Here is a 24,537-nt window from a genome sequence, read left to right as displayed (position 1 = left end):
TTTTTCTGATTATTTGTAATAGTAATAGTATAAAACAATTAATTATTTTTATCTATTGTTAGTATATTTAATTTAAAAAATACACTTTAATAAAATGGTTAATTGTTTTTATTTTTGTAGCAATATATAACATTTATTATTATTATTTTTATTATTATTAATTATTATTATTATTATTATTATTATTATTATTATTTATGTATTTACTTTTTATTATGTATTAATCCATCCACTTTTATTATGGATGATACAATAATCCAAAATAAAAGTGGATGGATGACATTATTAATAATAATATTAATAATAATATTAATAATAATATTATTATTGATCATATTAATGTAACTGTATCAATGGTTGCAGAGAGTATGTGTGTCCACTAGATAGCGCTGCTGTCAATGTTTTGAAGCTCTGGAAACTTCATGACGCTGTCTCTCCAATTCATCTTTCTGATGTTAGTTTAAAAAATGTTACCTGCTGCAAAATCTACATAAAATGTTTTGTCTTTTTTGTCTTTCCAGTCCTTCATGATAACAGAGATGTTAATTATCATTAAATGTGAAAGATTTGTACAATAACCAGTCTTTAAATTTGACACTAAGAAAACATAGATCATATTTGATCTCTTTTTAGAAACTACTTGCTGAAACAATGAGCTCTAGTATCAGTCCAAGTCAAGTTATTTGGCTTTTATTGTCATCACAACCCTATACAGTGCAGTACACAGTGAGACATTCCTCCAGGACCAAGGCACCACATAAAACACCATAAATGAACACAAGATGACACAAAACGCAAAACTAACTAGGACACTACATAAAGTGCACATGTGCAAACAACAATGAATAAAAAACAAACACTATGAGACAATAAACACTGTGCAGCATCGATCAGTACAGTGAATGTATATAAGTGCAAATAAATTGTCCATATAATAAATACTGTAAATGTTGAAGGTTTAGCAGCAGGTATTTGTGCAAAAAGTTTCAATGAAAGTGTGTGTGTGTGTGTGTGTGTGTGTGTGTGTGTGTGTGTGTCTGAAGGGTTTGTGGTCAGCCACATTAGTGGTATGGAAATGTTTTGCAAATGCAGGGTTTAGTGTAAATGTCCAAGAAAGCCGCAATGATCTTCATCGCTGTTCTCACTATTCACTGCAGGGTCTTGCGACCAAAAACGTGCAATACCCAAACCAAGCAGTCTCTTTATAAGCCCTCTGTGGAATGTGGTAAAGATGGGGGGTGTTAAATACTATAGTGATGCTGTAATGATGCGGTAATGATGTATTGATGCTGCGGTGATGTCATAATGATGAAGTGACAAAGACCATGTTGAATGTGGTGCAGATGGTTGGTGGGGGATCATTTATACATGCTGTGAAAATCCTGTAGTAAACTTGCTCCAGTCCACCATCCTCCACTGCAGGCCTCAGAGTTATAAATAATGGTATTTGGCAGAAACCCAGTTTTTTCCTTCATTTTCCCAATTATAATCTTTAAATCCTCTGAAGCCGCCATCACCAGTGAAGTGGCTTATGGACCGATTATCAGGGCATCATTATTCTAGTGCAGATTATTTTTACAGCAGACCTACAGGCATATCAAACTGAATCTCGTGCCATGTTGCTCTTTATATATATATATATATATATATATATATATATATATATATATATATATATATATATATATATAATTTTTGTTAGTAAAAGTTCCGAAAAACTTTTCAACACAGGGATATTAAGGATTTAATTTATTGTTTCTCTGACTTTCAAGTTTCTTTTTCCTCTGCTTATTTGAAGATAGAAAATATAATTTCAGGTTTTAATTTTCCTATTAGTCTTGTCAGCTCGACTGTAAATTGGTCCAAGTGTTATTTCTATATTGGGAAATAGTAATTACAGCGTTGTTAAAATAAGCTCTCGGGTTCTCATGGAAACTTAAAAACCCGTATCATGTTGTATTTGCTTGGAAAATAGGCCGTGCTAATGGAGAACGGTAAAAAAAAAAAAAGCAGCAAAGAAAATCTCACATATTCCATTCCACCAGGGAGCAAAAACGTCACATGGAAAGTGTTAAAATGTTATAATAAAGTAACACAGAAAGGTAACGCGATGTAGTGATGCTGTAGCGATGATACAATGACAATGTAGTGACACTTCATTGAGGTGGTGATAATATCATTATGGTATAACAACATTGTAGTGAATTCACTGGTAGGTAGTGACATTGTCTTGATTATGTAGTTACACTGTAGTGACACTGTACTGACAATATATACCTGTGACACACCTTCACATTGATGTAACTGTAGTGAAGATGTATTGCTGTTAAAATGATGTAGTAATACTGTATTGACACTGTTGCAATAATAAAGCCTCAATATGATGAAATAGTGATGCTGTAGTGAAGATATGGTAATGTTGGATATACAGTGTAGTTATGCAGTATTGTTGTAGAAAGAGTGTAGTAATGATTTTAGTAATGGTGTAGTGCTGCAATAACGATGTAGCAACACGATACCGATGTCATAATTATCTACTTATTAAGTAAAGACTTAGTGATGAAGCAATGAAGCTGTACTGAGATTGTTATGATGTACTGCAGATGTAGTAATGGTGTAATGATTTATGAATGTAGTGACACTGTAGTAACTGTGTTGTGATGTATTGATGCTATTGTGATGCTGTAGTGATGTATTGCTGAATTGATTCAGTGGTGATGTAGTGACAATATAATGGTGAACTTACACTGTAGTGACAATGTAATGACAGCGACACTGTAGTGACGATGTATCGATGCTGTAGTGACTCTGTGGTGTTCATGTAGTGATGTATCAATGCTGTAGTGAAAAGGTAGTGACAAAATAATGATGTACTAATGATATAGTGACAGTGTTTAGTGACAAAGAAAAGACAATGTAACGATGTTGTGATACTGTAGTGATATATTGTGAGGCTGTAGTGACACTGAAGTGGTGATGTAATGATTTGTTGATGCTGTAGTGACACTCTAGTGATAATATAATGGCAATGTAATAATGTTGTGACATGTGAGATGATGTGATGCTGTAGTGGTGATGCATTGTTGCTGTAGTGGCGATGTAATAATGTATTGGTGCTGTAGTGGCAATTCAGAAATGATGCAATAATGTACTGACGATGTAGTAATAATGTAGCGACGCTGTAATGATGTATTGATGCCTTGGTGATGTTGGAGTGTACCTGCATGGTGCAGTCTGAAGTGCTGCTGCTTCAGATTTCTGTTAATCTCTTCTCTGAACCTGTTCGTTATCGAACTCTTTAATTACTTAATTATTCTTCATTAGGCTCAATTAAAACACGACAGATGCGCCACTGCAGAAGTTCTGTCTTTTTTTTTTCATCATCTCACACACTTTCTGTTACTACCCCAGAATAGGATTTTGTCTCAGACGCTCCTCAGATTGTTATACTGATGATAAAATATGACATTAACCAGTATGATGTGAATGTCGTGCCCTCTTCTGTGTCTCACAGAGCAGCGGACTGACAAACACAGCAATCTGTACACCTCGGCCGAGCAAAATTGCTTTCAGAAACAGCAATTGTTTTGCTTTCTCTATATTCATGTGAATGATTTGTTGTGCAATGTCACCTTATGCAGCGGCGCCCGGGCCGGCCTACATCGCACACTCTTTTTCTCTTATCTCTATCTCTCTCTCCTTCACTCTCCTCTGCCTCAGACTAAATCATTCAATTTATTTCCAAATTGCGAGTCGAGTGTGCGGAGCAAAGGCTCCTTTCTGTGGCTGGGTAAAATATTAAATCAATGCTGGCTCTTATACATTGAGTAGAGTTTAATTTTTAGTTGGTATTGATGGAGGATGAAGGCGGCTTTCAATGCAGTGAAGGACATGCGTCTACAAATCCTCATCTTTTAACAGGACTGTGCAGGAACAAAGAGGTGTGTGTGTGTGTGTGTGTGTGTGTGTGTGTGTGTGTGTGTGTGTGTGTGGATGTGTGTATAGATGCAGATGCGTCCCAGGTCTTGAGAAGAAGCTCTTATGTTCTGCATTTTAAAACAGAGTGAGAGAAGTCTATATAAACATTCATTGTAGTTTAGTAGGAAAGATGATCCCATGACTGTCAAGAGAGACAGAGTGACGAATCCTTGAGCAAAATGCCACTTTTGGAGTCCCAGAATCTGTAACAAGTTGTTATTTCCCAGCACCTTTTAGAGAAATAGGGCATCTTATTATAGAAAACAACATGTTTTCCTGAGACATGTTAAAATTTTTGGATGCGTTGAGGTTAGGTCATGTTTCACACATCAGACACAAATATTTAATGACACATGGTACATGAAAGTATTTTTTTAAATGGTGTGTGTGTGTGTGTGTGTGTGTGTGTGTGTGTGTGTGTGTGTGTGTGTGTGTGTGTGTGTGTGTGTTTGTGTGTGTGTGAATTTCTGTAGCATCTCGATGATGCACTGACACTCACCTGAACTCATTTCACAGGTGAGCCATAAATGATTGACTTTTCACACCCTGCACCAGTGACTGATTGGCTTTTGTTTGGCATGTGACGATATTCTGTGTTTTAGAGCTGTGTGTGTGTGTGTGTGTGTGTGTGTGTGTGTGTCTGTGTTTATGCTTTGATCTCAACCAGCAGGGGGGAAATTACATTATTTAAGGTTCCGGTGCAGCAGAACACTGTGATTCAGTGTGAGATACACAGTGAAATTGCAGGTTTAGTTGCATGTGGGTGAACCCATTGATACCACACACACACACACACACACACACACACACACACACACACACACACCTGCTGAATACTTACAGGTAGACATGACCTGCCTTAAGTCTGTGTGTTATTTATTCATTTGTTAGTTTGTCATTGGATAATACTGATGGGGTGGAGCCATGTGCTGTATGAGCTCAGACTATGATGTCACTGAACAAACTACACAGAATTGAACCAGTGAAGACTGATATGCAAATTTCTGGAACACTCTGAATCAGGAGTTAAATAAAAAAAACAGGCCAAAATTAAAGTGCTTAGATACTGGACTTTTTGTGTGTGTGTGTGTGTGTGTGTGTGTGTGTGTGTGTGTGTGTGTGTGTGTGTGTGTGTGTGTGTGTATGTGTGTGCTTGCGTGCCATTTCCACAACCCCGAGGCAGCGGTAAATGTAGTATGTAATGTAAATAAAAAAGTAGAAGGAGAAGACACTTAGTGATGCTCAGGCGTCGGTGGGGTTCTGAGATTAAAGCGCTCCTCAGTGTGTCTCCTGTTTGAAGTTCCAGAGCACTGATGAATTTGGGACGATGTGTTAATTCCACAAAAAGAAAAAGTTTTCAGCGTACATCAAGGGCAGGATGCAGGCTAATGCATTAGCATACATTAAAGCTTCCACATCAAACAATGCTTCTGATTCATCTCCCGTACTGAATATACTTTATTCCTACTTTGTTCTGAAGATTTGTTCCTGTACATCAATTTGATCACGTGACATCAGGCTAAGCAAACTTGACAACTGTTTGGATCAAAGAGCGTATGCTAGGTTATATTCTTATACTTCAATAGTCTTCGGCACTTTACGCTCTGCTCCATTGTCTGTTTTGTGTGTTTTAGCGTTCAAGCAGTGGCAACTCATGAGTGTGAAATGAATTTTATACACAGTACAGTTATAACACAAGAGTAGAGGTGGAGGAATTTTGGTTGTTGCTTTTGAAAGCCATTTTTCCTTATCAGAATATTCAGTCTGTAGCAGGACAACAGTAAAGCATTCACACTGTGCATCATCAGCTCTTCAGCTCTCTCATGTTAAGTGAGAGAGGGAGAGCGAGAGAGAGGGAGAGAGGAAGGAAGAGACTCAACATGCATTTTGTTTCTTTTTTAAATTACTGTATTTTTTTTTATTTTACTGGGCAATATTATTGCAACCTATATACTTTTTATACTTTAGTCCTTTACTTTCCCCTTGCAATTTTGTCCCTTTTCTTTCTTTCTTTCTTTCTTTCTTTCTTTCTTTCTTTCTTTCTTTCTTTCTTTCTTTCTTTCTTTCTTTCTTTCTTTCTTTCTTATTTACATTTCGAAAATACAGTATATAAATTATAATGCCAATAAAGTAAACTGAAAAGAGAGAGAGAGATAAAAAAGAAGTGAAAGAGAGAGGAAGAGAGAGGGGGGAAAAAGAGAGAGGGGAAAAAAAGAGAAACAGAGAGAGACATAGAGAGAGAGAGAGAGAGAGAGAGAGAGATGCTCCTTCTGTGAATTATTAACAAGTTAACTTTGTAGTGGAGGCACTTTATCCCCGAGGACAAACAAGCCAAATGTTTGCGAAATATAATTAAGCCGAGGCATCTTTTTAAATGTCATTGCGGCCCGTGCCATGTTTCAAATTGTTCTGCATCAACAGAATTTAACGAGATGGCGAAGGAATCCGTTCTCTGCGAGCGTGTGATAAGCTGCACGTACAGTGGAGCACTTTCATTGATTGCCAAAATAAAGCATTTTGTATGCAAATGGGCGAGTGGAGTGGCTAAGCTGATTCAGCCTCATGGACACCAAATAATGGCCTTTACAATTAATACCAGCACATGCTCTCCATCCAAAATGTTGTCTCCAGTTTAATGGGTTTGAAACGTTTACACATGCAAAACCCTCCTGTTCTAAAAAAAAAAAAGGAACGAGTACAGAAGAATTATGGTGTATAGTGTTCCAATGGATTAATATGAAAGCCAACAAATAAATAAAAATCCATTCCAGTCATTTTCTGTCTGTCTGCCTGTCTCTTTCTTTCGTTCTGTCTTTTCCTCTCTTTTCTTTTCTTTTCTTTTCTTTTCTTTTCTTATCTATCTATCTATCTATCTATCTATCTATCTATCTATCTATCTATCTATCTATCTATCTATCTATCTATCTATCTATCTGTCTGTCTGTCTGTCTGTCTGTCTGTCTGTCTGTCTGTCTGTCTGTCTGTCTGTCTGTCTTGCGACATCTGTCGCAATCTGCCTGTTTTTCTCTCTCTGTGTCCGTTGATCTTTCCTTCTCTGTCTATCTGTCTGTCTGCCTATGTGCTTGTCTCTCTCTCTCTCCCCTGCACATGTTGGATTAACTGATAATATTTGAACATGAAGCTCTTGTTGCCCCTGAGGGTTGAAAGCAGCAATAAAGCAGATTTTCTATTGTTTGAATGTAATTTGCTTGTTTTTGCTCTTGTAAACACACTTCTTTTTTTTTTCAGCTGAGTGATATTCTTCTTCCTCATCGCCCCTGATTCTCAGTTAGCACAGGTATATCTGTCTTAGATGAACAGAAGCATCACATTTGTGATTGTGTAAAAAAAAAGAAACTTCGATGCAGTGCTTAAGCAGCTATAGAGATGTTTATTTGTCAGTCTAGAAAGGAGTCTCTGCACCTTAAGGATTAAAGAGTTTACTGTATTTGTGTTTTACTAACTGCTGTGTGACATAAGAACCAGCAGGAACTTGTTTCAACAGCATTCTACAACATTAAATGTAACTACAAATGGATACAAATATGACAGTGTTATTTAATAATAAATTTAATTACATTTCAAATTCTTAGTCAATTGCTGTTATATATATAAAACAAAACACTTGCTGTTATGCGACAATATTACGTTATTATTATACCTTTTTTGAGTTACTTGGTTTGTGGTATTGTTGAACAACCAGGATGTAAAATAACTGATCAGTCATTTACACATAATCTCTTAGTGGCTTTGTCCAACAATTTGGTTTCACTTTGAGAAGTTCATATGGATCACTATGTGCTTTTCACAAACGACAAGTAAATGAGGGTCACATGTCTACTTACAGTGTTATGCTGTGCATAAACTTTTTTGGACACTCATTGCAGAACAGCCCCACATTGCCTCCTGGCACCCCCTCCTCACCCCCTGGCATCCCACACTTCCCCATGTTTTATTAGATTGCCTGTGAGCTTGGAATTTGTTGTTCTAATTTGTATTGTATATTAATCTTTTGTGCAAATGGCTCCATAGAGGACATTTCTTCCTATTAAAGGTTTGGAAACGTTCTTTTATTCCTGTGAAATTTACTTTTGCTTCTAGGTTAGAATTTTTAGATTGTAAATATTGTGCACTTTAGGGCATTGATTATTCAAATTATTGATCATATATATTGGTATTGTGAGATACAAAAAAAGGAATCAGTTTTCTCCTTTTACTCCTTTCATATTAAATCAAAAAGGAATTAAATGCATTGAATTGAATGTATTTTCTCTATGACACTATATAAATGTGTTTATAAACTGTACATTTGGCGTCTGCTGTCTTATATTATAGCAGAAATGTAAGACAGCGTTTAAACATGACCCAAATTTTACAACAAGCTTTTTCTAGATGGAGGTTGTATTTTGACTCCGCCCATTAACTTTCTGAGTGTAAGCGGAGCGAACAGGGCAGAGGGTGTGACAGGCTGAATAATGACTTTATTTCAATTTACGTTGCTGTGTTAAAAGCCTGTCGGATTAAACGTGTGCATGGAGCAGTGTGTGTGAGTGTGTGTGTTCATTCTCTGAGGGACATGACGAGGCCGTGATGAGAACTGAAAGCCGATGCGAGGGTATCGTAACAGGTTTGGACGTGTGGTATAATCATGTTCATGGGTCTTAGCATTGACAATGATGTTAAAACCCTGAGACGTCAGGACGATGCTGAGCGAATCATCCACAAGAACCCTCTTCTTAGTCTGTTATTTTTTTTACAGTTTCATCCCATTTCTCACACTGGTCCTTTTTATACATCAAAACTAAAAATTTAAAGGTCTTAATCGAGGTGTCTGAGCTTTGACCTTCACATCCATGACAACTGTTATATACAAAAATAAAGATTTCTAGAGCTAGAACCAGTGCATTAATATAGACCTGTGCTACTGTCAGAACTGTTGTTATAGGAAATTAATCAACATCTACTGGGCAATCACAATCCAGGATTCAGAAGCAGTGGTGTAATTGATCAAAATTAATGCTTAAGGGTTTGCTAGATAATGAGGCATTCTTAGTTTTGCTTTAAAGCCATTTCTAATTGGGAACAAAGCTTTTTGGTGTAGTGGACATTGTCACTAAGCAGCTTTAAAGAAATAGATTTATTCAATAAAACATTTTTGAATAAGGTAATGACCGAACGTTTTGGAATATGGTAGATCCAGAGCAACTTACAGAAGTGCTTTGAAGTCTCCTTCAATAAATACATTTTAATATTGATTCATTTGGGCACAGATTAACAATTCCATTAGTCTTAAACTCTATTGGGAGATAAATATTTTGTCATATATACTGTTTAAATACTGCTGTAGACTCATCTTGGTACAAGAACAGAAAGGAGTCTTGAAGCATGAACCTGTTACAGGAAGCCAGTGACAGAAATGTAGCTTGAAAACAAGCCATGCAACATTCTGAGTCATTTGCAGAGGTCAAATGTCATTCTGAGGCAGACCTGCCAGGAGCAAGTTGCAGAAGTCCAGACGAAGGACTAAACAAGCACACAAGAGGCCTGTCTTGAAATAAATGGCCATGTTATCCTATGTTGTAAAGAGTAAATTGACATAAATAAGCATATTAGATTAACAATGTTTAAAGGAAAGCCCAGTTAATTGTGTATGGTTACCCCAAGGTTGCGTTCAGTGACAAAGGTGAGATCATGAGATCTTGACATAGAAAATAATCACCTGGGATTAACAGCAGTTCAGTTTTGCTGGGATTATGTCTCATCTGATGAGTTGTCACTCAAAGACTCAACAAAGTTTTATAACTTTTATAAGCTTGAAGAAAGAAAGAAAGAAAGAAAGAAAGAAAGAAAGAAAGAAAGAAAGACACTGTGTACAGAAAGAAAAGAAAGACTAAAGATGAGGCGTTGCAGACAGAGTCGTTGATAGGTAGAGTGTCTGAGCATGTGATTGGAAAAAGAAAGAAAAAGAACGAAAGGGCTTTGTTACATTAAGCATTAAAGACGCAAGTGTTATAAGTGTCTCAAGCATGATAGAAGAACGATGTAAATAAAAGTATGTCTGAAGAAATAAACAAGGAAAGAAAGAGAAAGAAAATGGAGAGACGAATAGAGAGTTGTTTGAGACAGAAAATGTTAAATGTCCGGATGTATTTTGGAAGCTCTAGGAGTGTGTATATTTGGTAACAGTCAGAAGAATCAAAAGTTTATGAAGAAGAACAGAAAGAACAGAAAGTTTGCTCTGTGGAGCTACATAATTAAATCATTAATCCCTAATGAGCATCTCACCATCTTCACCCAAATGGTGACAATGATGAGATGACATTAAGGAAGAAACCTTGAGAGGAACCTGACTCAGAAGGGAACCTCATCCTCATCTTGGTTCAAAGTGTGTAAGTTGTGAGTTGGTGAGGGATTTGTGCATCAGCGCTGCTACCTAAAACAATTTGATATATTTTTCTGCTGTTTTTCTCCTCGCTGCTGTGGATCTGTCATATAAACACGTTCTTCGCTGCTGTTGAGAACTGAAGAATAAACACACGGAGAGGTTGAGACAGATCTGTTTCTCCCGTATCTCATTTCTGAAGCCATAGCAGGCCATTTCAATTCCAGCACAGTGCCGATGACTTCACTGGTCACCGCAGTGCCAAACGGCTCCCTGTCGTTGTTTTTCTTATTTCATTTCACTAAGCCTCGAGAGCGTGAGGTCCAACAGAAATCTCCTCTAAGTCCTTTGCCCTTCCACAAGGCCCAGATGCTCTCTGTCACGATAAAGCATAGGAAAAAATTGAATTTTTACGAGCAACCAAAAAAAAAAAAGATAATGCAGTTTGAAGTAATCTTCTGTCACACGCTGAACAGTGTCAATAAACAGCAATGTTTAGAATAAAATGCTCCCGCTTTTATCTCGGACAAAAATCCATAACGTCTTTCTGTCGAGCGGCGGCGCAGAGCCACTTTTATGCTGGGAGATTTTCATACACAAAAAGCCAAGACCCTTTCTGACGAGTCGAGATGCATCATCTTAAGAGTAATGTTTACTTTGGAGATATAAAGGCAGGAGTGTAATAGGAAACGATCAGGATGTGTGATCTCACAGAGAACTTTATCATTACAACTGTAATCTGAGGAAGGAGACACATTTATTTTGTTTGTTTGTTTGTTTACATTTGGGTTTATCTGTTTTATTTATTTATTTGTTTTAATCCATCCATCTGTTTATTTAATTATATATTTTAGTACAGTATACATTTTTTTCTGTTTATTCATTTATCTGTTTGTTTATTTACCCAGCTGTCAATTTATTTATTTAGTGCATTTATATAGTGCTTTCCTTCTAACATTATTAATCTGACATGCTTATGTCAATTTCTTCTTTACAACACGGTAGAACTTGGCCATTTCTGACTAGCACACTCTCTAACCAGCCAAACAAAGGCCTTGAAAATGCCGGCATGTTTAGCGGCATGATAAGAGATTTATGAGTGCCCAAGTTGCAGTCTGATTGGTTAAAGAAACAGCTTCAAGCATCATAGAGTTAATGCTAAAAGTCTGGCGGTGCTGACTCTACTGGCCTTTTGTCAGATACCTTTGACCCCAGCATCACAAAATATGTGTTTGGATAGAAACTCCAATCGAGAGAAACACTATGAAATGGAGAGAACTGACTATTGGGAATAATGTAATATACTGTATATTTATGGACAAAATATTTATTAAAATGTCAATGATTCTGATTGAGTTTAGACCAGCAGAAAAAATCTTGATACCTCTTAATGCCAGCTAAAATAATGATCAATAGTATGTACTGAATAGCTTTTGAGAAAAAAACAACAAAAAGAACACATTCCGTCATTGGTTTGTTTTTGTTGAAGAGCTCATTTTTCTTGTGATAGTATTTAGTGTCTCTTTTACAATGGACCCAGTGCAGAAAAACTTTTTGTGGGAATCTCTGAAAATCCACTGTCTTAAAGATGGTTCATGAATCAGCTTTATCTCATTTTGGAGATTCTACAAAATGGTGTTCCCAGAAGGCCGGTGATCTCTTCACTTGTATATAAGTTATTAACTTCTCATTATAAGCAGACAAACATATCCATAATAGTTTGGGTTTACTCTTATTAAATAAAAATCACTGACCCATGATCCCCACAGTCTACATTGTATATACGGACTTTAAAAACTCTGAAAATGTTAATCACTCATGGTTTTATTTCTGATTTTTTTTTTTTTTTTTTTTTTTTTTTTAATAGGCTGTCAAATCACCTTTCCAAATAAAATGTAAATCATTGGAGAATAGCTGAGCTATCACACTGTGGTTCGAGGGCAGAAATGGTGAAAATGATCCCAATTAGCCCAATTATTTCCTTCTGTTAATTCATCTAAGAAAAAAAACCTCAGTATATTAGATTTCATATTCTATCAAAAAAAAAATGTTTTCTTCAGAAAAATGTGTTCATGCGTTCTTTAGAAAGATATTTATGTAGGTAGGGGTTATTTGTTCTGAGTTAAGCATTTTCTTCCAAGTGCAACCTGTAAGAGTTCGACAAAATATATTATTTGAATGTATTGTATATATTTATTGAACTTTCACACATTCTGCGTTCTTTGTATTCTTTCCACTGCCTAAAACATATTATATTATGTATTTTTTTAATCAATTGCCCTTGTGTAAGATTGTGTGTCTGTGTAATTGGGGTCCTGCAGTGAACTGGCATCTCAGCACTCCTCCAGTATTTCTGGAATACACTCTAAATCCACCATCACTCTGAGCAGGACACAGCACTTAATCACATTACATTAATCAATAAACTGAAATATACAAACGACTCTATTTTACAAAACCTTCTGCAAGCGTTTCATCGTTGCATTCCTTTCCTCTTGTTCTTCAAAATTTCTCAGTTTGTGTGTACTCAAGATGCTTGAGTCAGAAAAGGATTAAGGTCTGGGAGTAGCTTACAAGCTCTAGGAGGAGCAGAGTTTAGATATTAATGGTCAGAAGACCAATATAAAGTTTTTTAGAAAAAGAACAAGAAATTGCCTTTGTCAAACTACATAATGAATACATTAAGCCCTAATGAGCTTGTCAGAGGTGACGATGATGAGACGACATAAGGAAGAAACCTTGAGAGGAACCCGACTCAGAGGAGAACTCTATCCTCATTTGCATTCTTCAAGGTTTTAAATAATTGAAGTGTGTAAGTTGTGAGTTGATGACTGATTTGTGCCTCAGTTTTGCTACCTGAAAAGATTTTATGTTGACTTTATAAAAAAGGAAATTGGATACTTGACTTTTGCAACCATATGTGGTTCTTCCCCAAACAATTACCACAAGATTGGAGGCACACAGTTGTACAGGATGTCTTTGGATGTGGTTGCGTTGAATCTTCTCTTCACTTGAACTAGGAGACCCGAACCTGTTCTAGCACGACACTGCATCTGTGCACATAATGAGTGCCACGAGGGTACGATTTACATTTTTTTGAGTTGATCTTGTGTGGCCTGCTTTATAGATCTTAACTCAACACTATTAGGATGAATTGAAAAACTGATCTAAGCATACTTCAGGCCTTCTCACCCTACATCACTTTTTGATTTTTACTAATGCCCTTGAGGATGGAAGCACAAATCTCCACAAGCACACTCCAAAATCGAGTGGAACATCTTCCCAGAATATTGGAGGTTATTATAACAGTAAATGTGGACTAAATGTGGTATGGTCAATTAATCAATAAATAAGAATTTACAAAGGTCATGGTTTCTCAGTTTTTGCCTTGAAGAAAGTGTTGTATATATAGTGTTGTAGAATTTCCCTTTTCAAGCAGAACCCTCTTTATAAAGGTACACACCTGCACTGTACCTTTTCAATGACCCCCAAAAAACAAGTGTACAAGCTGATTTGCAGAAACAAACCTCTGACCAGTGTGCCTGATATTTTTCAGCAACGGCTATGCCCCTTTCCCCTGATATCTACAGGATAACAAGGAAAGGATTGCATGAAGGAGTTATGTGAACACTATGCTAATCCTTTTCATTGATATTCCAGTTTTTTTTATATTTATGACATACAGTTATCAAACCTCATACTGTATTTCAGTCATTATTCTTGAATCCTACTATAAAACTCCTTCACATCTGAGCTTATGTATTATCATTATTACCACCCGACCTTTATTCTGAAATATGATTGGCCAAATTATTGGCCTATCTTTTACAAAAACAGCCTTCTTCCACCTTAGAAATATTGCTAAGCTAAGAACCATGTCGTCTATATCTGATGCAGAGAAGCTCGTCCATGCATTCATGACCTCCAGACTGGACTATTGTAATGCATTACTAGGTGGATGTCCTGCATCATTAATAAACAAGCTTCAGTTAGTCCAGAATGCAGCAGCCAGAGTTCTCACAAGGTCGAGAAAATATCACCATATAACCCCAATCTTATCATCCCTACACTGGCTACCTGTTAAGTTTCGAATCAACTACAAACTACTGCTACTTAGTTACAAAACACTAAATGGTTTGGCTCCCATGTATCTTTCCAGTCTTCTAACACGTTACAATCCTTGAGATCTCAAAACTCGGGACTTCTAGTAGTTCCTAGAATAGTAAGTCCACTAAAGGCTGTAGATCATTCTCACATTTAGCTCCTAAACTTTGGAACAGTCTTCCTGACAGTGTTTGGGGCTCAAACACACTCTCCCAGTTTAAGTGCAGATTAAAAACTTATCTTTTAAGCAAATCCTACACATTTGTGCTCCAGTACATCTGATCACATGCACATTATCAACTTGTGCTTGTTAATATCATGAACAGCAGCTATGCTAATTCCTCTCCACTGCTTCTCTTTCTCTACCCATCCTGAGGCATCCTGAGGTTGCTCCAGCCGCAGTCACGTCCCACCTCATGAAGATTTTGGACCTTTAAAGAAGTAGATGCCGTCCCCGCAAACATCCCGAACCATCTAGAGACGTACCAGCGCCAATTGGATCCCACTTCATGTGGAGTTTGGACATTGGACCTCTTTGAGTGTTTAAAGGCTCTGGCATGGAGAATCTGGTGTTGGATCTGTGATGATCACAAATGTTGAGCTATTTTTGAGTTGCCCAGTAGCTCCTAGTTTTATAACCACAAATGACTGTAAAGGACTGTAGAAAGATCATTACTCATAATCTTACACTCCAGTGCTCATGTTAGTTCTCACTCTCCAGTGTTCTGTATTGTTGAAAGATTTATGATCACACTCTTGATGTCACCCAAATGAGGATGGGTTCCCCTTTTGAGTCTGGTTCCTCTCAAGGTTTATTCCTCATAACATCTAAGGGAGTTTTTTGAGTCGCCATGGCTGCTCATCAGGGATAAATACACATCATTCACCTTAACTCTTAAAATTCTTTAAAGCTGCTTTGAGACAATGTATTTTGTGAAAAACGCTATAGAAATAAACCTGACTTGACTTGACTATCTGTAACATGATTGGCCATCTCACAGCTCCTAATGCTCTTAATAAGTATAGTCAAGGATTCATCTGCACTGCATATCACTTATGTTAAATAAAACAGTTTGTGGAAAAAAAGGATGCAATGAGTAGATCCTACAGAGAGACGAAAATTGAAATCAAACCTTAACCGTTTTGTAAAGCGCTGTAGAGATTTTAAAACAGTGGAGCACCGAATCCTCCTTCTCGTCTTCTTCTTTTACCTAAAATTTGAGCAAGAGCAAACAAACCACCTAAACAATACGATATACAATACGGTATATATATATACACATATCAATTACACTAAACGCCTTGGTGTGTGTACTTCAGCGTCTCAGACACACACCGGTTACACCACACACACACACACACACACACACACACACACACACACACACTGCAGCCAGGCGATAATGGCATGGCATTGTTCTCCACCATCTGGAGCACTGATAAGGCTCGTCTGTGCGTACTCGATAATCAGCGTCGGCGGAGGAAAAAGCCGGTGTTAAACATTTCCTCAACCCGTGAAAAAGGTTCCATTAAGTCCACTGACCCCAATTGAATATTAATGAGCTAATTAACAGATTTATTGTTCTATTTAATTTCTGGAGGGGACTATTATATCTTTTTTTTTTTCTTCAAGTGCGATTATTTTTTTCTAATTATTTTTTGCACTTTGTATAATTGAATCTTTGTAGCTGCAAGCATCCTTGGCAAACAAGAAAAAGAATTTCGCTTGTGCTTTTTTTCCCTCTCTTCTCTTGTGGTCCTTTTTCCCATAACAACAAAAGTGTGTATTTTCTATGGCAGTGTGTTTGTAATTGGGGTGTTTTTTTTTGTTCCATCCATCGTTATGAGTTCAGACATGCACATTTTTTTAAGGCCTCTGATTTCCATCACATACACACACACACACACACACACACACACACACACACACACAGAGGGCGAGGTGTTGGATTACAAAACAGTAATCAGCGAGGTTACAGTTGGCTGCGTCACTGCAAGGGCCTGCGCAGGCTTTAAATGAGTAGTGACAGCTGCAGCTGATAGATAGCATAATCACCTGATGAAGAGGACACAATGGAGCAGAACTCTCAATGGGCAGCGTGAATGTGAGTGCTGCGAGCCCTGGAGAAGCTGCGATGCTCAGAAAGGTTACCTTGAAAAGAAATAAACACAATTAGGAAAAGGGAAAAGATAAACAGCAGCGATGCAGGACGCTCTCTCGGAGATCTGCACTCACGTTGCCAGCGTTGAAGTGCCTGAGTCACAAGCGTACGATTATTACACTGACACATTTTATGCTAGATGCTGCTTTTAGCCTGCAAGAAAAGCACTTACAATAATTCTGATGGTTCTGATGTGTTGATAAATGACCAAAGATTTAACTTCTTTCATCCTCTCATATTTTACATAATATTAATGAATCAGTTTTTGATCCACACTTGACCAGGAGCTATTCTCATAATCAGTAGATTTAGATCGGACACCTGCATGAGAGATTAAATAAAGAATCGCTGAGCGATGCAACGATAACCTCGCCGTAAGTGCAATATAATTATTATTGCATTATTATTTTTTTCCCGCTTCCTCCCTGCACCTTTTCCTAATTCTATTTATGTCCGGAATCCAATTCCTCCCGAAAAGAATCATCCGTTTCCACTCCACCGATATCACGCAGAATAATGAACTCATTTCGCTGTTGTATGGAAATTGGGTCTCATTACAATAATTTTGCCTGATACACAAGCCACTCGATATTAAGAGCAAGGCCCTACAGTCATACAGTGGGTTATTATGCTATACATCACAAACTGCATTAGGCTTATAAAACCTGTCAGCGGAAAAGGTTGGAAAAGTTTCGGCGCCCACAGCCACACGGGTTCATATATCTCCCACCGAGAGGAGCCCACAATGCATCAGGGCTGTTCTGCTGCATACAGAAAGCAATTTCCTGCAGGGTTGTATGTGTTCTAAAGTTTTGTTGTTTTGGTTTGTTTAGTCTATCTGACATATTTTTGGACGTGAAATTATAAATTCGTCCGTGTTCAGACTTATTATTGCATGATTAAAAAACCTTCAGAATGAAATGAAATATAGAAATGTCTAGACGACTTTGTAAAAAAAAAACCCTCTACGTTATTGCATCATATAAAAACCTCATCTGTCCAACTCTATTGCTGTGTATTCTGCACTTAACAGCACATTTCCAGGATTTTTTTTTTGTGTGTGTGGGGGGGTATTTTTTTGGCTTCAACTCCGCAAGAGTGGCGTTCATTATTCACATGAGCTCAACGGCGCTGTGCACGTGCATGCAACTCAGAGCTTGAAAACAGATGCCAGGCTTCAATGGGAAACTGTAATGTGGCATTATTTTAATTGCTTCATTTCCATGGAGCAAGCTGCTGGCTTCTTGACAGTTTGTCAGAGTTCTGAGTAAAAGAAGGAAGGAGGGAGGTTTCGGAAAGAGCGATGCATCTGCTAGTCGTGCGAGATCCCATGAAGGAGGTGTCAATAGATGCGGTGGTAATTGCCCCGGCGTGCAGGAGGAGCACGTATTTAGCGTGTCAAAGAGGGACTACTGAAGCCTGAGCTGGGTTTAGCAGGGGTTTTTGGAGACAAAGCAACAAAAGTGGTGTAATTGTTATGGCGAGCTGTGTGTCAGCGGGGACGCGCGACGCTGAAAGCGACACTTTTTTCTTCAACAAAACAGGATTCAACAATCAGCACACACCTGCGTTGGAAAGGTGATCTTTAGGAACAATCAGTTGCAGGCTGTTTTTTGGTTTGGGCCGCCATGTTTAGTTTTAACCCCCAACATGGTGAGATCTCTCTAGTAATTATACAGTCATTCGTTCATTTTCAGTACCCTGCTTTATCAAGAGCATAACAGCTCTTGTGGGGTGAGACGCCAGGTCATTTTAGAACACCATGTAGACTTTCACACCCAGGGGCAAAGAGTCACCTACTGGCATGATTTTAGCCAATGTAAACCTTAATACTTGATGAACTTTTTACCTCCTTTTTATGTTCCATTGTCACGACTATGCTAAATCATTACACATCCTATCAGCCACTACATCAGGTCACCTGATCATTGCACTTGTTTCATATTCTTCAGCTAATGAGAAGTTTTCACTGCACTCACTGTATTGTGAGTTTGTATACTCCTGTATTTAAGTTGATCTTGTTCATGTTTCTGGATATTTTATGTTTTGCTTTTTGTGTATATATTTCTCTGTGATGCTGTACATGACAGCCATAATATCTGACATTATATAATGACATTTAGTATACTGAAAACTATGCTATGAATGCCTGAGGCAGTGTAATGATCTGCTAGTAATTGATTTTTCTAAATGATAAAGCTTTCTGTATCTGCTTCCCTCTAGTTTACCCTCACATCTACACTGTCAATTTGTTATATGATAACTTATTTGTTATTTGAACTAGTCTATAAGAATGTACCGATCTTGGGCATTTACATGTACATTTACATTTGCGGCATTTAGCAGACGCCCTTGTCCAGAGCGACGTAAAAAAGTGCTTCGAGTCTCTAGCAATGAATAAATCTACACTGGTACGCTAGATTAATAAATCAGCCTTTTTTCCATTTGGATATTTAGTATTATTTTCATGACAAAAAGCATAAAGGGTAGATATTATGCCTTATAAATCATAGTTATTATATACATTTATAGTTATAAATTGTATAATTTTATCCCAGATGAAAAATGACCAACATGAAACAATCGTTGTGATTTCTTCCCTCGTGGCTCCTAAAAGGTGGTCCTATGTCATACTGTGAGAAAGGCAATAGATGGTCATTGAATCCAAAGAAAGTCTTTTTAAACTGTTCATGAAAATGCAACATGAAATTAACTACTGATCAATGTGTCACAGTGCTAAAAATTCAAAGGCCATAGAGACAACAAAAAAAACCTACAAAGTATCACAGGATGTGGGATTCCAAAATCCTGTGGCTTTGTAGTAGCAGTGGTTGTCTCTGTGAAGGCAGTGCTGAGCCTAACATTGCAACAGTTATCACGAATATTCAGATTGACTGTACATAGGGCTCAAACTCCCACTGCAAAATTGGCATCCCAAGTTGGACACTTTCCCTAGCCATGAATGGGTTCATATTCTCCTCCTCAGCCACCTCCTCCTATTCTTTTTTTTTAGTAAACATAAAAAACACAGTTGCCAAAGCATGATTCATCTTACTTTGTTTATCACATGTAGATGACATTCTATGATTGCATCTCTTCATAGAGTTCAGGGGTTAAACAGGAACAGCACTTACTCCAAAATACGAAATGACATCTATCTATCATCTATCTATCTATCTATCTATCTATCTATCTATCTATCTATCTATCTATCTATCTATCTATCTATCTATCTATCTATCTATCTATCGATCGATCGATCGATCCATCCATCCATCCATCCATCCATCCATCCATCCATCCATCCATCCATCCATCCATCTATCCATCAACCCATCCATCCATTAATTAATTTATTATTTATTTTACTGTTTGATTTTGATGATTGGTGTCTTGTTGAGCTCTGAACAGCAAGTTCACCACTTTAAGTAACAAAAGTTACGCGAAGACCTTTGACCTTTCAGTGCTATAACATGTAAAAGCTGTGCTCTGTTCCTGAGTAGTTACACATTTTGCTTTTTTTTGCTCACCATGTCCCCTTCTGCCTTCTGTCCATTTCCATAAGTTGATAAGCCTCAATGAAGACTTGTGCTCAATGAATCGGACATAAATTATACATCCCTAACATTTTCCGTTCCACTGTATTAAATTCCATAAATCTGGCTTGAGTCTCGTCAGTGAGCGTCCGGTTGATATCTCCGAGATGAAGTCACTGGAAATTGATGCGGCAGAGAAGGAGTAGATCTTTTTTTTTTTGAACATCATTTCAACACAGGCACATGTGAATAATATGAATCCCATTTGGGGGATTGGCATGTTCACACACGTAGGTTTGGGGTCTAAATCTTTCAGTTCGAGACCTGTACGAGATGAACGAAGAGCTCATTTCTCATAATGAACCTAAAATGGAACATTTTATTACACAATTATTTTATTTGAAAGCAATCACAGAGTAATTTGCATTAGATTATGAATTCGGTTGGTGACCACACTGGGTGTCTAATGAGAACTGTATGCATCTGCAGGAAGGACAGACTTGTCTATGCAGCTCTTTATTAGCATTCCTTTTTTTTTTTGCCCTTTTCCAATTTTTTTGCCAATCTTTTGCAGTTTTAGGATTGAAGCCTGTACAAAGAGATTTAAAATGTCAGATATTTAGGTGTGTGCAGTTAAGACGGCAAAAAGAAGGAGATGAGCTTTTCCTCCATCAGTCATGCTCTCTCCTCAGCACATGCCCAACATCGTGCGGATCGGGCCAGCGTTGCTGCTCGGGCCTCTATTGAATTGAATGGTCCACAGATTACTCCATTATTTCTCTATAGCAGCACTGCACAGTAGACTAAAGGCCCATTATCTGAGTGACTGAGACCATCGGAACTTATTACATGTGTGACCTTTAAAAGCCTTTTCGCTGTGATGGATCTCAGGTGAGAATTTACTGGAATCAATTTTTTATCTTGTGGCACAGGGGAGGGCTCAAAAAAAAAAAAAAAAAAAAAAATGAAACGAGCCGGCGAATGGCCCTGGTCCTGAGTGGAACATTCACTTAGAAAAAGAATTCAGCATGCCAGCTGGACATGACCAGGATTTATAAAATACCACAAATTGCCTCTTCTCAGTAAGAAATTAAAGAGCCTTTGAATCAGTGAAGTTTCCCGAGCACTGTGTTTAATCAAGCTGGAAATACAAAGACGACGCTCGTTCCCTAAAGGTTCACATCAAAAGGTGCATCTCGCTTTGAATCGGTATAAAACGCAGATGGCAGCCTGCCGCTGTTAATTAATCATATATGAAGCACGTTGTACCTGCTTGTGGAAAGTGTGTCATATCTGCAGAGATCTTGTTTGGATTTTAGGCTACGTTAACATTCTCTATTTGAAAATACTTAAAAGAAAAAACAACAGGAAAGGGTTTTGTGCTTTTGAAGGACCAGATTAGTTTAACCTACTGTAAACTAATTTGAGTTTACAGTAGGTTTACTAGTCGGCGCTATACTGTTTTTTTGTCTTGTGTTGTCTGTCTGCACTGTCTGTCTGTACTGTTTTTTGTCTGCACTGTTTGCGCTAGGTTGCACTCGATGCACTTTATGTAGCTTGTGTTGTGTTGTAGCTTTATGTTGTCTAGTGTAGCACCAGGGTTCCGGAGGAACGTTGTCTCGTTTTTACTGTGTACTGTGTACCACTGTGTATAGTAGAAATGACATTAAAAGCCTCTTGACTTGACTTGACTTGACCAAGTAATGTTTCCTATACACTTGCTGTTGCATAGCATGTAGCTTCCTGTTTCGGCTACCTTTTCCTGTTCTTTTCCCTGACCTTCATTTCAGACATCTTCATTTGCAAATTGACCTTGTTTTCTGCTGATGTTCAATTCATGCTAATGTTGATGTTTATACTGTGCACTTTTGAATCCAGCTTTGTTTTCAGGGCCTAAAATAAAAGAATGTCATGCTTGTGAGTTGAGATCACTCGGCTTTAGAATACGACATAGTTTGATTTTAGTTTGATTTAGACACTGCAGCCAAAGTCAGCAGATGAGAACTGACAAGACAGCTACAAAAATGTTAGAGACGATGAAGAAATGTAGCAAGAAAAACTCTTTCTTAATACCCAGAGCTCACTGTAAGGAACATTCACCAGCTGCTTTATGATGTGAGCAACATTATACGTAGTAAATGTCCTTGAATTTTATTCTGTACACATTCATACAATATACATTACATTATATATACAGTGTATTTTATAGACGTCTTCAGAAAGCAGGTATATGAAACCTAGTAATAATATTGGATCTGTTGATCTGAAGAGGGCACAAGTAGTACAATGAGAAAAAAGTCTAAGGAAAGAGTGGATGTTAGATTGTGATGTAAACCCTGTCGGAGATAGCATTGATGCACTTTCTTGAGTCAGAAACCTACAACCACTGATGTTCATTCAGAAAGTCCCTCTGAGATCTTTCCATTTTCATCGTTTCTCACTTAATAAATGCTGTGCTTCGAGTAAATTCATCACGCTCTAAAATCAATCGGCTCACTGTACAGTTCTGTGGAAATGATGAGTTCTGGTATAGATGGGCATCACTGATGTTCTGGAAAGCTCTATCAAATGCAATCTAGAACATCTATTCAGTTGATGAACACAGAACAATCAGGTCAGCAGCAGCTCTAAAGGATTGATGTGACATGAGAAGCTGAAGAAAGAGGTGAAATTTGGGTATTATTGCGTTTTTGGGAAGACTTCAAAGCCGCCATGTGCAACTAAAGGCCTTTTACTGCTCAGTTCCCAGCAGCTATTAATGCATCTGCTGTAGTCAAGGTAACTACTGTAAATATGTTTAATTTGGATTATGAGTAACTGCTTCTAATCTGGATAGGTGATCTGTCATCTCAGGTGTGGCTCTGTTCCTCCGCAAGTCATCATTTTCTCAAAAAATCCTCTCACTTCCTTCAAATTCGATAAATGTGATTTACTGACCCATGTGATTTACTGAACCACTTTTCTGATGTGCTTTTAAAAGTAAACCAATGTGGAAGTGAAGCTAATCTTCACTGAAACGGGTATAGTGTACACTTTTCTGCTCTCCTGCTCCATCTTCTTCCCCATCTTCTGCTTCTTCATCTTTTGAGTCATCTTTTGAAACATCAAAAACTTTGGGTGTGATGGAGCTGTCAGAGAGATGGAGCTGTGCTGTGGGAGTGATGGAGATGTCAGAGCGATGAAGCTGTCAGAATGATGGAGCTGTCAGAGTGATGGAGCTGTCGAAGTATTGGAACTGTGCTGTGGAAGTGTTGGAGATGTCAGAGTAATGGAGCTGTCAGAGTGATGAAGCTGTCAGAGTGATGGAGCTGTCAAAGTGACGGAGCTGTTGGTGTGATGGAGCAGTCGGAGTCATGGAGCTGTCTGTGTGATGGAGCTGTCAGACTGATGGAGCTGTCAGAGTAATAGAGCGGTTGGTTTGATAGAGCTATAAGAATGATTAAGCTGTCTGTGTGATGGAGCTGTCAAACTGATGGAGCTGTCGGAGTGATGGAGCTGTTAGAGTAATGGAGCTGTCTGTGTGATGGAGCTGTTGGACTGATGGAACTGTAGGACTGATGGAGCTGTCAGAGTGATGGAGATGTCAGAGGATGGAGCTGTCGAAGTGATGAAGCTGTAGGAGTGATGGAGCTGTCTGTGTGATGGAGCTGTCGAAGTGATGAAGCTGTCAGAGTGATGGAGCTGTTGGTGTGATGGAGCTGTCGGACTGATGGAGCTGTCCGTAAAATGGAGCTGTCTGTGTGGTGGAGCTGTCAGAGAGGTGGAGCTGTCACAGTAACGGAGCTGTCTGTGTGATGGAGCTGTTCGTGTGATGGAGCTGTCGGACTGATGAAGTTGTCAGAATAATGGAGCTGTCTGTGTGGTGGAGCTGTCAGAGAGATGGAGCTGTGACAGTAATGGAGCTGTCAGAATAATGGAGCTGTCTGTGTGGTGGAGCTGTCAATGTGATGGAGCTGTCAGAGTGATGGAGTACATCGCTTAAGTATTAGTAAAATGAATCCTGTTTCAAAGGCATGTACTTGTCTGAAAAGCAAACATGCAATTATACAGCAACTTTATAACAGTTTTGAAAGCTAGCTCCATGACCAGGGAACAGAGTTATGTTCTAGATTCGGGGTCACAATCTGAGGAACTTATGGCCCATCAGTGAGCGTGATGTCTGATTCGGAAACCAGGAGCAGGTGGTGCTTTGACGTCACAGATGTGCATTTTTACCGCATAGCGTATTATAGGATAAGGAGGTGTAATGTCTCGAAAGAGGCCTTCCTTTCAGAGCGGAGCTCACGTTACACTCAGGATTCTATCAGTAGTTACAGCAGGAGAGGACTGCATCAGCCTGGAGAGAAACTCAATCAGCAGTAATATATACACTGCA

At 38.1% G+C, this 24,537-nt stretch overlaps 1 long non-coding RNA gene across 2 annotated transcripts in view; it reads left to right on the top strand.

Moving 5' to 3' along the window:
- The window catches only part of LOC124391460, a 30,302-nt gene that overhangs the window by 2,931 nt on the left and 2,834 nt on the right, over positions 1-24,537 (top strand). Inside the window, exon 3 of one of the 2 annotated variants that reach the window (XR_006926979.1) lies at positions 364-495. The exons of the other annotated variant lie outside the window; for it this stretch is intronic. This is a non-coding gene — a long non-coding RNA (uncharacterized LOC124391460). Of the gene's footprint in view, positions 1-363; positions 496-24,537 lie in introns of those variants that run through there. 2 annotated transcript variants of the gene reach the window in all.

This window comes from Silurus meridionalis, chromosome 9, assembly GCF_014805685.1.
Source record: "Silurus meridionalis isolate SWU-2019-XX chromosome 9, ASM1480568v1, whole genome shotgun sequence".
Classification (NCBI taxonomy): domain Eukaryota; kingdom Metazoa; phylum Chordata; class Actinopteri; order Siluriformes; family Siluridae; genus Silurus; species Silurus meridionalis.
The sequence above is the reverse complement of the archived record's forward strand: the minus strand, read 5'-3'. Positions and strand labels throughout refer to the sequence as shown.